We start from the raw sequence: 12,692 nt of genomic DNA on the forward strand, positions 1-12,692 counted from the left end.
GATTATGTCAAAAGTCGGTGGCGGAAACAGAAACAAAAAACGAGAACAATCAAAAAATTATTAATATTACAAATTGCATTGGAACTCACAAACGGATCGACCAATTTCGATGCGGTTTTTTAAATGTGAAAGTAATTTTCTTTGCGTTGGTTTTTAGCTATGTTTCATTTAGATCAGTTCAACCGTTTTTGAGATGTTTAATTTGAAATGACAATGTCGTGGCTAATCAACTTTTCTAATTCGGGTACTTCAGGTTATTTTGAACGATTGTGCGCAGGAATTACATGATCTTATTCCTCCGTCTCCATTTTGCCAACGACCTTCCAGGCGGGTTGAAATGTATGATGTTTGGGAGAAATTTGTGTCTAACTGTCCAGTGGTGGTGTAAGGGTATAGCACGCAGCACGGAATGCTGAGGACCTGGGTTCGATTCCCAGCGCTGGTCTCTTTTTCTGGGATTTTTTCTGTGCATCCATGTTTCAATATGTATTTTCGTTACACCTTTGGCCTCATCTGCACTCTTCACCAGGTGAGATAAAGGTCAATCACGGGTTAATTTTATGTAAAAAAACGCATTAAACCAAGTTAAAATAAAAAAACAACTCTGTTAGAAAATCAGTTTTCCGTATATTGATGAAATCATCTATGTAATTATCTAAGATTCTACGACTTCCACCTTGACATTGCTATCCCCAATGATCTGCTTGATGCGGGCCAGTGTGTCAGTGTCCTTCGTGAAGACCACCCGTTTCATGTCCTTCTCTTTGCACTGCGCAGGAGTGACGCAGTGTCCTGGAAGAGAATAAACTTTAGAAACATATTTTCCTCAATTGTTATCGTGAGAGTAGCGGGAACCGGTGGATGCAAGTGGCAAGTTGTCGTTCATTGTGGCGTTCTAAGGGGGAGGCCTTTGTCCAGCAGTGGACGTCTTCGGGCTGATGATGATGATGATGATGTTATCCTTATGCTTACAAATATTTTAAATAGTTTATTGAATCAGGCCTTACTTTGCGGAGGTCTATGTCCATTTCAATGAATTAATAGTTATTTATGCAACTGTATCGTAATAGGGGTCCTTAAAACACGAGTCGAGTTTCATAATAGGGTCACATGGGTGTTTTAAGGCCTAATTACGCACAGTTGCATACAATATTTTATCTACATCCATACATTAAATCCTCTATCATGTGTTTAAGAACCATTGAGAATGACCTGCATTAACTCTAACTAGGTAGGTATGTCTGCCCCACGAGCTGCGCCCGCGACGACCTGCTGCTGCTCGAGCTGTAATGATGTATGAAATCTCTCCACGATACAGAACAGATATCTGTATCGTAATGACCATTACGATACAGCCGTGTTCATAATAGAATCCAATTTTTTTTTTTTTTTATTCGACTGGATGGCAAACGAGCAAGTGGGTCTCCTGGTGGTAAGAGATCACCACCGCCATAGACAACTGCAACACCAGGGTATTGCAGATGCGTTGCCAACCTAGAGGCTAAGATGGAATACCTCAAGTGCCAGTTATTTCACCGGCTGTCTTACTCTCCACGCCGAAACACAACAGTGCAAGCACTGCTGCTTCACGGCAGGATTAGCGAGCAAGATGGTGGTAGCAATCCGGGCGGACCTTGCACAAAAAAATGTCGTAATGCTGGTCATTATCTATGGTTTTTGAACGCATAATGGAGGATTTACTATAATGGGTGTAGATAAAAACAATTACTTAGCTCACCCACGACCTAGCTGACGCAGTTTCCACGGAGTGGGTGAACGACTATTGAAAAATAAAAATAGTATGAGCAGGGCTAATTGCGCGCGTCGCGTGCGACTAATGAGGGCTATCGCGTATGAATTCGCCGCTAGAGGCGCTAGTGTAGCGTGAGGTCTCCGAAATGTCAAATCTCATAGTTTTAGGGTGAGCTACGCGGGTTTATTTATAATTAGAATAATTTTGTGAATATTTTGCAATATCTGAAATTAATTATGGCAAATATGCGTTCCGGGGCAATGAATGTCTGTGTTTTGAGACAATTTTGTCTGTCGGAAACCTTTGTACTCCCTTTTTTCCCAACAAAACGGGGACTATGCAACACTGTGGCATGCTCGATATTTTTATGGTACGGTTTTAAGGTGTATTAAATATGATTTTAATCTAAACTTTGTTTTCACACCCGTAATAACAGACTTTGAAAGCCATACTTAAAAACCTCACGCAACAGTGCGCCATCTAGTGAGACAAAAAACGATAGCCCTCATTGCGACCCGTGCGCCCGCGCAGTGCACCCGCGCCAGCTAGCGTGTAGGTAGGCCCTAAAGAGTTTAGTTGTAAATTAAAGTAAACTGTCATACTGAAAACCAGCGCTGCGGCTTACCGTGGCAATACGCTGAGTATGGCCCTTTTTAACCCCCGACGCAAAAAGAGGGGTGTTATAAGTTTGACCGCTATGTGTGTCTGTATGTCTGGGTATCTGTGTGTCTGTGTGTCTATCTGTGGCCCCGTAGCTCTTAAACGGGTGGACCGATTTGAATGCGGTTTTTTTATTGATTCTTTCGGCACAATATTCCCTTTTTAATTTAAATTATTTTTACTGTATCTATATATGTTTTAACATTGTCTAACGTTCTCATATTAATTTGCAAGTTGGGTAGTATTAGTTATTCTGTGGTGCTACGGGCGCGTCAACCGCTACCAATTTCCTGTCGCATATCTTGAAGAAATGAGAGACTGTAAGCAAGAAATTTTAACAAATTGCAATTGTTTTGCATGCACATACCATTTTATAAAATCCTTCCATTTTACCTAACTCATTTCTTTAGTTCAAACACTCGTAGAACCCAGTTATTTTCCTGTTGTGCTGAATTTTCGCAAATTTTATTTTTTTCTTTCTAAAGATAGGCGAGGGTTACCAGTGGCGGGGTCCCTCAACAAGCCGAGCCGGCAGTGGCAGCCGAGCTGGCAGCGCCGCGGTCGTCCGATGCAGCCCCCTCCACCGCCACATCTCGCCTCACAGCCGTAACGGCATACGAACTCCTCGTTTGGGTTCAAACATTTCTCTGAAATTCAAAAAGCCATGGACACTTTTTTACAGGCTTACGTCCATCCTACTAATAACCCTTTGATTTTATTATATTTTTACGGTTTATTTTGTATCACGTATATGTTTAGCTACGAGGTGTTAATTAAATAACGAAGACTTGAAAGTATTTTTTTTTTCAAACTATACTTTAAATCAGGTTATGTTTCTTTTTTTTTTTTTTTTTTTTTTTTTTTTTTTTTCTCTGGCTCGTGCGGCTTGAGTTACGAATGCAGCCTAGACCATTTTTTTTGTTTTAGAAAGGTTGCATACTATTTACATCATTTAATGCTGGCCGTTTTTCTGCCAGTGTATTTTTCTACGAAAGCGGTGAAGTACAAATTACGGGTATAGTGTAGAGTTAGAAATTAAGTAGAATCACGATCGTTCATCCACCATTACCTCTCATATTTCGTTTTCTAGATTATTTTTACCGTACAACGGCAAAAACTACTAGACACTGGCAAAATTGTCCTCCGATGGACAGAGCCATATTTTTTTAAAGAAACAAACAACACAACAAGTAGAATCACGGACTTAGCAAAACATACAAATATTTTTGAAATAACTACGATATTGGAAAATAAATATAATAAACTAAATTAAAATAAAATAAGGCTGTGGTGTCTGAGGTTTGCAGTTATTTAATTAACATCTTGTAGATCGCCCGAGTAGCCGCGATCGGGCCGATCGATCGCTAGGCCCGCGTGGGAACTACGGCCCAAGCCCTCTTATCGTGAGAAGAGGCCTGTGCCCAGCAGTGGGACGTATATACATAGGCTGGGATGATGATGATGATGATTGTAGATCGAGATATAGTTTATTGAATCAGGCGTTACTTTGCGGAGGTCCATATCAATGAACTATATAAAAGAAAGAAAGAAAGAGAAAAGAAAATACATTATATATAAAAGAATATAATAAAAAATAAGAAAAGAAGAAGAAGAGAAGAATTTATATTTATATAAAAGAATTTCCTTGCGGGTGAGCAAGGAAATTCTTTTAGTTCATCGAGATATAGATAAAATTTAAAAAACTCTCGACAAACAGACTTGACAATCGACCAATAGGCCTTGATATTGGCGTTCAGTGGGTCAATTCTGGAATGTTGGCCCCTGGGGGCTGGTAGCTCCCGTCTGTAGCCGCTCTACCCTTCCTCAACAGGGTATGCAACACTAGCGCTGCCTACCCTCAATGGACGTCATAGACCTACGTGGTTCACAATCCTTCTGTTCCACGCAGATGCCGCTGTAATGCCGCACGAGGGGGGGACGGCAGAGGCAGCCCCGCGTGCAGACCCTCGGGCAGGCCGGCGCGGGCTCCCAACAGCTGGGCTCGCACCAGCCGCAGGAGAGGAACTCCTCGTCTGGCGCGCAGTCTTCGATCGAAGGGTCCACAGCGCCAAAAGTTACTTCGGCTGTGGTACATCATTGAGCGCTTATTCCTTTGACACCACTAATATGTATAAAGTTTGTAGTGATGCCGATCGATAGTCCACTAATAGTGTTTCGATAGACTATCGATAGTTTGAGCAAAAGCGATAGTAATCGATAGTTACCGATACTATCGATAGTTATCGACACTATCGATAGTATCGATATCTCTTTTCGTGCAATACGATCGAAAGTATTGTTATGTTATCCCGTCCCACTAATATGTATAAAGTTTGTAGTGTTGCCGATCGATAGTGCCGATAGTGTTCGGCGTGGAGAGTAAGACAGCCGGTGAAATAACTGGCACTTGAGGTTACCATCTTAAGCCTCTAGGTTGGCAACGCATCTGCAATACCCTGGTGTTGCAGTTGTCTATGGGCGGTGGTGATCTCTTACCATCAGGAGACCCACTTGCTCGTTTGCCATCCAGTCGAATAAAAAAAAAAAAAAGTATCGATATCTCTTTTCGTGCAATACGATCGAAAGTATTGTTATTTTTTATGTCTATTATATAGGCTGGGATGATGATGATGACGATCGATAGTATTGATAGTTTATTGAATCAGGCGTTACTTTGCGGAGGTCCATATCAATGAACTAAAATAATTTCCTTGCTCACCCGCGACCTTACGATAGCTAAGCTTATGCAAAATATGCGCGTTCATGCAGTTCCTCCACCTCCACACTGTAAGAACACACACAAATCACACAAACCCATCTATCACCACCACCACACTACACTGACGCGTTTCGAACTCAACCAGAGCTCATCTTCAGAGTGACACAAACGTACACCATGCTACCAGTAGTAGTAGCAGTAGTGTAGTCTAACAACAAACAGAAATTGGGTGCGCTACTGTAGAATTGCGTGAAGAAAAGAAAGAAATGGAAAGTTGTTTGAATATATTTATTTTAGTTAACAGTCAAATATATATTATCACATAGATCACATACTTATATCAACGGGCAAGTACACTGTCGAAATTATATTACATAAGAAATTTTTCAAAATAATAAATGTAACACCTGTCCATCGTGTGCATCGGAATTGCATCGTATACTTTAGGTACATTACAATAATGTAAATAGAGTTTGCTTTAATAATGTAATAGACGCTGAAAAGATTATTACGGATTTTAGCAAACTTAGCGCAGCGAACAGGTGCATAGCTAAGGCGATGTCATTAATGAATAGTAGATTGATAACCAAGGGTGGAAAGTGACCCATTTCACCCGAGATATTTCTGCCAATAGTTCGAGGGGAAATGGGTTATTTCACCCGAGTTAGACACTACTTTTCATTTCGACTTCATAGTCGAATTTCCTCATGGAAATTAAAATACTACAAAAAACTTTTTTCTTATATCCAAAACTTGCCACGGTCGACTATAAAAAAAAATCGAGTTGGTCACGACCAAGGAGCTTACGAGTATATACAAAACTGAAGGTTGAACGCCGAACGAAGAAGTTTGACCTTTATTACTTATTTATATATTCCATCTCTTTCTTTCACATTTCACGAATGACTTCCATCTCTTTCTTAACCTAACTAAAGAAAGAGATGGAATATGTTCGTGACGTAATAAAGATCAAATTTCTTGTTTCAAACGGATGTTCGGCGTTCAACCTCCATTCTCGTAAGCTCCTTTGGTCACGACGTGCATCTAGATGGCCATGCCGAAACGTGAAAAAAAGTGTCATTGACGTAACTCAATTATCTTCGACTCCGTGGCTAATTGAAAATTTTAAAAAAAAATACTTTCCACCCTAGAGATGAATTAAACTTTCCGAACAGGAGAGATGAAAATGAAATTACATGAATTAATTTATGATCTATTCTACCTAAGACTATTTCTACTTAGCTACAAACTTTTATACATTGGTTAGAACAAAATGTGAAGTCAAATCGTAAACAAAATCAGTTTGAAGTAAGTATAGTCACTACATATAGTAGGTATTACGAAGAAGCTGGCGTGAATAAAGTAACAGCATGAAGTCATTAGAAAGGAACAAAACTAATGCCATATATATACGCTTACATTGTACTTCGGTTTTCGCAATATCAATGAGTTAGCCAGTCTTCAAATTTTTCTTTTACAATAATGAATATGTTTACATTCGTTGCCGCGTATTGTATTTTTCTATTTTAGTGCATTAGCAACATTTATTGTACAACAAATATGAATACAACATTGGACTGAGTGGATCTTTAAATTTTAGTGACAAGTTTATTAGACTGATACTGAACGACGGGGTTTAACAGTTTAAGACAAATTTAGTTAAGAACTCAACTGTTACGAAATTTTACCTGGTATTCGATACTGGCAACTTTCAACTAGCTTATAAAGAGAGATAGCTATAGTATCAGTACCTCGACAGTGGCAACTAATGAACTTGCTTCTAAGAGAGACAGCTATAGTACAATCAGTACCGACCTTTGGGGCAGTCTTCTAGTTTCACGCACTTGCCGCTGGGCGCTTTTAAAAGACCGTCCTCACAGAAACAGCCCTTGTTGCACTGCGCTGGGCAGACGGGGTTCGGGTTGCTGCAGGTCTTCTCGCATGGCTCACAGTCCTTGAGACCTGGTGGGGCCCGCAGGTCATCTTGTACGCGATTGGCTGGATGTAATTGGCTGGAAAAACAAAGTTAGTTTGTTTGAAAAAAAAAAGACGCCCCAGACGCAATAACTAACCAGCTCAAAAAAGATGAGAAAATCCCCGCATTGTCATTTTAAAGTTCAATATCTCAAAAACGGCTTAACCGATTTTTATCATACATAGTTATGAACTATCGCAAGGAACTTGCTTGCACAAAAAAAAAGCATTGAAATCGGTCCATCTGTCTGAGAGCTCAATACTACATAGACAGACAGACATTGGGGTCAAACTTATAACACCCCTGTTTTTAACCCCGACACAAAAAGGCGGGTCGATGCGGCTTTTTAACGTGAAAGCTAGTTTCCTTACGGTGGTTCTTAATTATGTTTCATTAGAATAGGTTCAGCCATTTTTGAGATATTCAACTTTGAAATCATTATGTTCACTCTTGATTTGTCACCCAATTTACATACCATGCCAAATTTCAAGTCAATCCGAAGGTGGAAAGTTTCATACTGACACTGCAAGTTAAATAATACTTAGCTCTAGATTTAGATTTTGACGTACAAAGATTTCTTGGCGTGTCCTTAGTACACCTTATTTCTTTAAACCAAAAGACCAACTCACAGCTCTCGTTCTTCGCGAACTTGGAGCACTTCCCATACTCCACACAGCTGCCGTCCTTGTCTCGCAGCAGATCGTCTTTACAGAAGCAACCCCGTGCGCACTGCGCCGGGCAGACCGGATTCGGATCCTCGCAGGTGCGGTTGCACGGCTCACAGAATCTGTACTCTTCGGTGGGGGGACACTCCTGCCTGGGCTCTGATGTGTCTAGCTTGTACGCCGCTGGAATTCCAGAGGATAGTCATAAGTTAAAAAACAGACGCTGTTGGTAAAACTGGCCAGAGGCTACAGCTAAAATCAAAGTGACAATCAAAAAAATAACATCATTACTTTTATTTATATTTTGTAACTCACAAATGGCTGTTTTACATGTCTGTCACTTTTTTATATTGCCAGCGCTTTTTGAAAACTATCATTAATCATGCATACTACAAGACCCGCGGCACGTGCCCGACTCCCTGGCACTTGGATCCAAGCAGTTCCATGATACTCACAGTTCCCTGAGGGGCACTCAGACAGCGGCACGCAGTGTCCGGTGCTGTTCCGCACTTCATCAAGCTGGCAGTAGCAGCCTATCCGGCACACGGCGACGCAAGCCGGCGCCGGGTCGAGACAGGTCTTCTGGCAACCCCCGCAGGAAAGGAACCTCTCGTTTGGGCGACAGAGGGAGGCCACTTGACCTGTGTTTTAACGAAATAGATAAAATACAGTAGAAAGGTACAATCAGAATGGTTAATGTCGCTCAGGACTACGATTTCTTTGTTTTCCGTAGGATTCAAATGAGAAAGAAAAAGAAAACCTATCTTTTCTTTCGACTTCCGAACGACATAAGCAATCTAGTTATATATATAATAGTACCTAGTAGCTAACATATTGAAAAGTCATTGCTTTTAAATATATTTAAGAAAGATTATCCATCGCCATATTCGCCATTCAGCCTGGTAACGCTGCCAGTTTGATGGATACCTTTGCGCAAGACAGCTCGAGGGGGCCTTTTTGACTAGGCTTAAGCTGTTTTTTTTATCTGTATTTTTAAGAAAGTTATCATGTTCTGATATTTATTAACCTTATCTAGTGCAACAAATTTATTGAAACGTAATATTTAATTTTGAGTACCTCCCGCTGACATATTCTGATGGCGACTAGATAAAGCAAAACAAAACTAGCAAACAGACTTCTATTATAATAATGCATACTAAAATGTAGGCATACAAAGATTATAAGACGGATTATCAGTCTTGCAGACCGGTTCCAGTTTCTCCGTTTGTTGCCGTCTCATTTATCATTCGTTAGCCTTAATCAGACAATCGTTGTTTACACTGGCCGGAACTGCCCGCATGTTGTTAGGTACAGTTGCATTGTGGTTGCACAAGCAACAACGGTGTAGCTCGAGATGCAACATTCAACATTGCTGCAAATCAGGTCAAAATAATAAGCTCGCGTAAAGAGGTTTCCGTGCTTTTCTAGACATTTCGATTACCTGCGGAAATACGGTACTTACTTGACTGTTTTTTATTCATTTGAAAAATCAAAAGCTGGACAATCCATTTTATCGAGCAGAAAAAAAAAATAAGCTACTTTTACATATGACAGAGTTATAAAGGTTTGAAATTCAAGATTAGACAGAGAGCATGTGACGTCACACGCAAGTAGCGCCATACTTGCTGCATAGAAAAAAGCGTTTTAGAAAGAGATTGATATACAGATTTTTTCAAAAAAACACCATAAATCCAATTTACAACTGAATTAAATTAAATTTTGGCTAAACATTGTTTATATATCTATATTTTCGTAATAATGTATAGAATATGACAAATTCAGGAGTTGCCGAATACCGTATTAACTGTTGCTTTTTTTGGTGGGAGGGGGGATGAGCCTTAACGGCCAAAGACGCTAGGTTGCTTACTGGTTTTAGTTTTTTTAATTTTATTATATTTATATGAGGCGCTTTATAGGAGACTAACGTGCAGCCGAGAAAAAATCACTATGGACGGCTGGTAAGGGAAGACACAGATAGATTTAGATTATTGGTTTTTCTACAATCTATAGGTACAGTTTTAAAGTCATCTTAATTCCGTTTAGGCTATAACATGCACTTATGAATGTCAGAAAAAGTCTGCCATCTAATTATTTCCCTTTTGAGGTACTGAACCCTCAAAGCAAGTCAAGTGTAATTCGGACTCGTTTGGATAGGTTCCGTACCACACCGACGCAAAGACGTTTATCTATAGCCGCGTATCCATTAAAGCAGCCTCAGGCCGAGCTGCCTCGACTTGAATCAAACAGCCTCAGTATGAGGTGCTCGCTCTGAGGCATAGGCAACGGGAGAGCCAGTTTAATCCGTCTCCATCAAATGCCCGGCTCGGGCTGAGGCTCATTTGAGCACTTCAAAAAAACCGACAAAATATGGCTCGGCTCCCGGCGACGAGTTTGAGGCAGGGTCTACACTACGCGATACGATCGGATACGATCATTTCATTCTCCTGCTGTATCTGTCAAGACCTTTTTTCTCCAGCACTTGTGGCGGTAACAAGTTGATATTCCGTAATTTTTCCTATGAATTATTTTATTAGTAATGTTCCTATTTCCTATTAGAGAGAGTAGAACCTGACTACAAAGCTGAGCCGGGTTCGATTCCCAGTCGGTGCAGATATTTGTTTATTCTTAAGTCTTGGGTATTTGAATCTATCCGTTGCCTAGTACAGTCACCAGCACCAACATCTGACGCAACAGTGTGCATAAATATCTGATACAACTCTATTTCTAGGGCTGGTAGAATGTGTCAGATACTTTTGCACGCTCCGCTGTGGCAGATATTAATGCGACTGTACCTACCCATAACACAAGAATTGAGAATCAAGTGTCCCGTGATATTTATTTAAAAATATATGGACTCACACTTGACTGGTTTTTTGTTTTGCGACCAATTTAAAATTGATCGGTTAATATGATCGATAGCAAACATAAAGTGAAAGTGATCCATGTCGCATCGCAGGATGCATGATAGAGTGCCTCATGTCGCAATTAACATACTTGTAGATCGATCAATAGTGAAAGTTTGATCCACGAACATAAATCGTTAAAGGACAATTTTATCGATTTTTTCAATTTAACGTTTATTTAAATTAAGTGCCTTTAGATTTGGACGATCATGAGTCATGACCATTCATGTGAAGCACATTTTAAGGGATCACGTTTCAGTTATATCCATACTAATATTATAAATGTATGCGTGTTTGTATGTTTGTCCGTTTTTCACGTCGAATCGGAGCGACGGATTGACGTGATATTTGGCATAGAGATAGTTTATGGACCAGAGAGTGACATAGGCTACTTTTTATCCCGGAAAAATGAACAGTTCCCGAGGGAACAGCGCGCGATAGCCGAATTCCACGCGGACGAAGCCGCGGGCAAAAGCTAGTAAGTATGACATAATTTGTCATCATTTAACTCGCAACACATTTCTGATAAAACTGTCGGGCATAAGAGTGTACCTATCTGATCCCTTAGTCAGGTGTTTCGATAAGCAAACTTTTTTTTCTTAGTTGTAGCGGAAATAGAAATACACCTTACCTACCTCCGTATAAATTTCAGCAGTATCTATTACCATTCATGACATACAGAGTTGTGACAAACACAGAGAGAGGGACAGTGACATTAATAAGATTATCCTACTAATATTATAAATGCGGAAGTTGTGTGTGTGTGTGTGTATGTTTGTTACTCCTTCACGCTAAAACGGCTGAACGGATTTGAATGAAAAAAGCTGGACATCTGGAATAACACATAGGCTACATTTTATCCCGATATTACGGGATAGGGATAAAATCTCGAAATAACAACCGCTGGGCTTAGAGTCATGAAATTTGGTACGTAGGTAGCCGCATGTCTGCAATAACACATAGGCTGCTTTTTATCCCGATATTCCCACGGGATACGGATAAAATCTTGAAATTTCAACCACTGGGCTTAGAATCTTTAAATTTTGGACAGTTGTTCTTAACACAACTTCAATGAAGACCACGGTGTACATTGGGAATTCCCAGGGGAATTTTATAAAATCCCGGAATTTCAATTGTAAACTCTAGTATTTTATTTTATTACTTCATGTAGTGTAGAGAACCCTAATTAATCTGTCTTTAGGACTAAAATAAATTATAATTTTCATTAAAATAGCATCTTGAATTTTTTATTTAATAATGTCGAATGCCATATTCAATGACCGTCTTAATGATTTCTTAAATTCTTTTAAGTTACTGACGATCATTCATTTTAAGTATGATGACTCCAATTATTTTATTTTTAACCTTTTCTGTAATCTTGTTCATTTTCCTTGTATAATTTTCGAGTGCCTCAATGCAATAAAATATTAAACTTTGTGTCTTTTTTATTGTAGTATGCATGCAACCAACCAGCAACTTCGCCTAGTCTATTAATTTTTTCCTCAAGTAGTCGTATTTCATATGTGGAAAAGTGATAAATAATAATTTATTTCATCTTTAATACAAGCTTTTTTACTGACTGTATATTTTGTTAACTGTACTTGCATTGTCATCCAAACTACATTTGCGTATTTTTCTGTAATATACGGGTAGTTTTAAGATAGCTTATGTGTCACAGGTTGAGGGTAGCCATTCTCATTTTATTGTGGACCTGACTAAGTACCATACCGTTTTTTTCATTCAAAAGCGACACGGCACTGAGACTGAGTGCACACCTAGAAAAAGGATGGCTGCCATTTACATTATCTGTGAACTCAAGTCTAATTACCATGTCACTAGTGCGGGAAAAAAGTGATACGGTAATTAGACAGGTGCACAATAAAATGTGAATGGCCGAGGTACAAATTATGAGTGTAGTTAGAAATCAAGTAAAGTAGAATAACCATGCAAGGTCCACCCGGATTGCTACCACCATCTTGCTCGCTAATCCTGCCGTGAAGCAGCAGTGCTTGCACTG

At 39.7% G+C, this 12,692-nt stretch overlaps 1 pseudogene; it reads right to left on the reverse strand.

Moving 5' to 3' along the window:
* Positions 1 to 605: 605 nt before the first annotated feature.
* LOC141441157 (zonadhesin-like) overlaps positions 606 to 12,692 on the reverse strand; it is a 24,502-nt pseudogene continuing 12,415 nt past the window's right edge.

Source organism: Choristoneura fumiferana, chromosome 23 (genome assembly GCF_025370935.1).
Source record: "Choristoneura fumiferana chromosome 23, NRCan_CFum_1, whole genome shotgun sequence".
NCBI lineage: Eukaryota > Metazoa > Arthropoda > Insecta > Lepidoptera > Tortricidae > Choristoneura > Choristoneura fumiferana.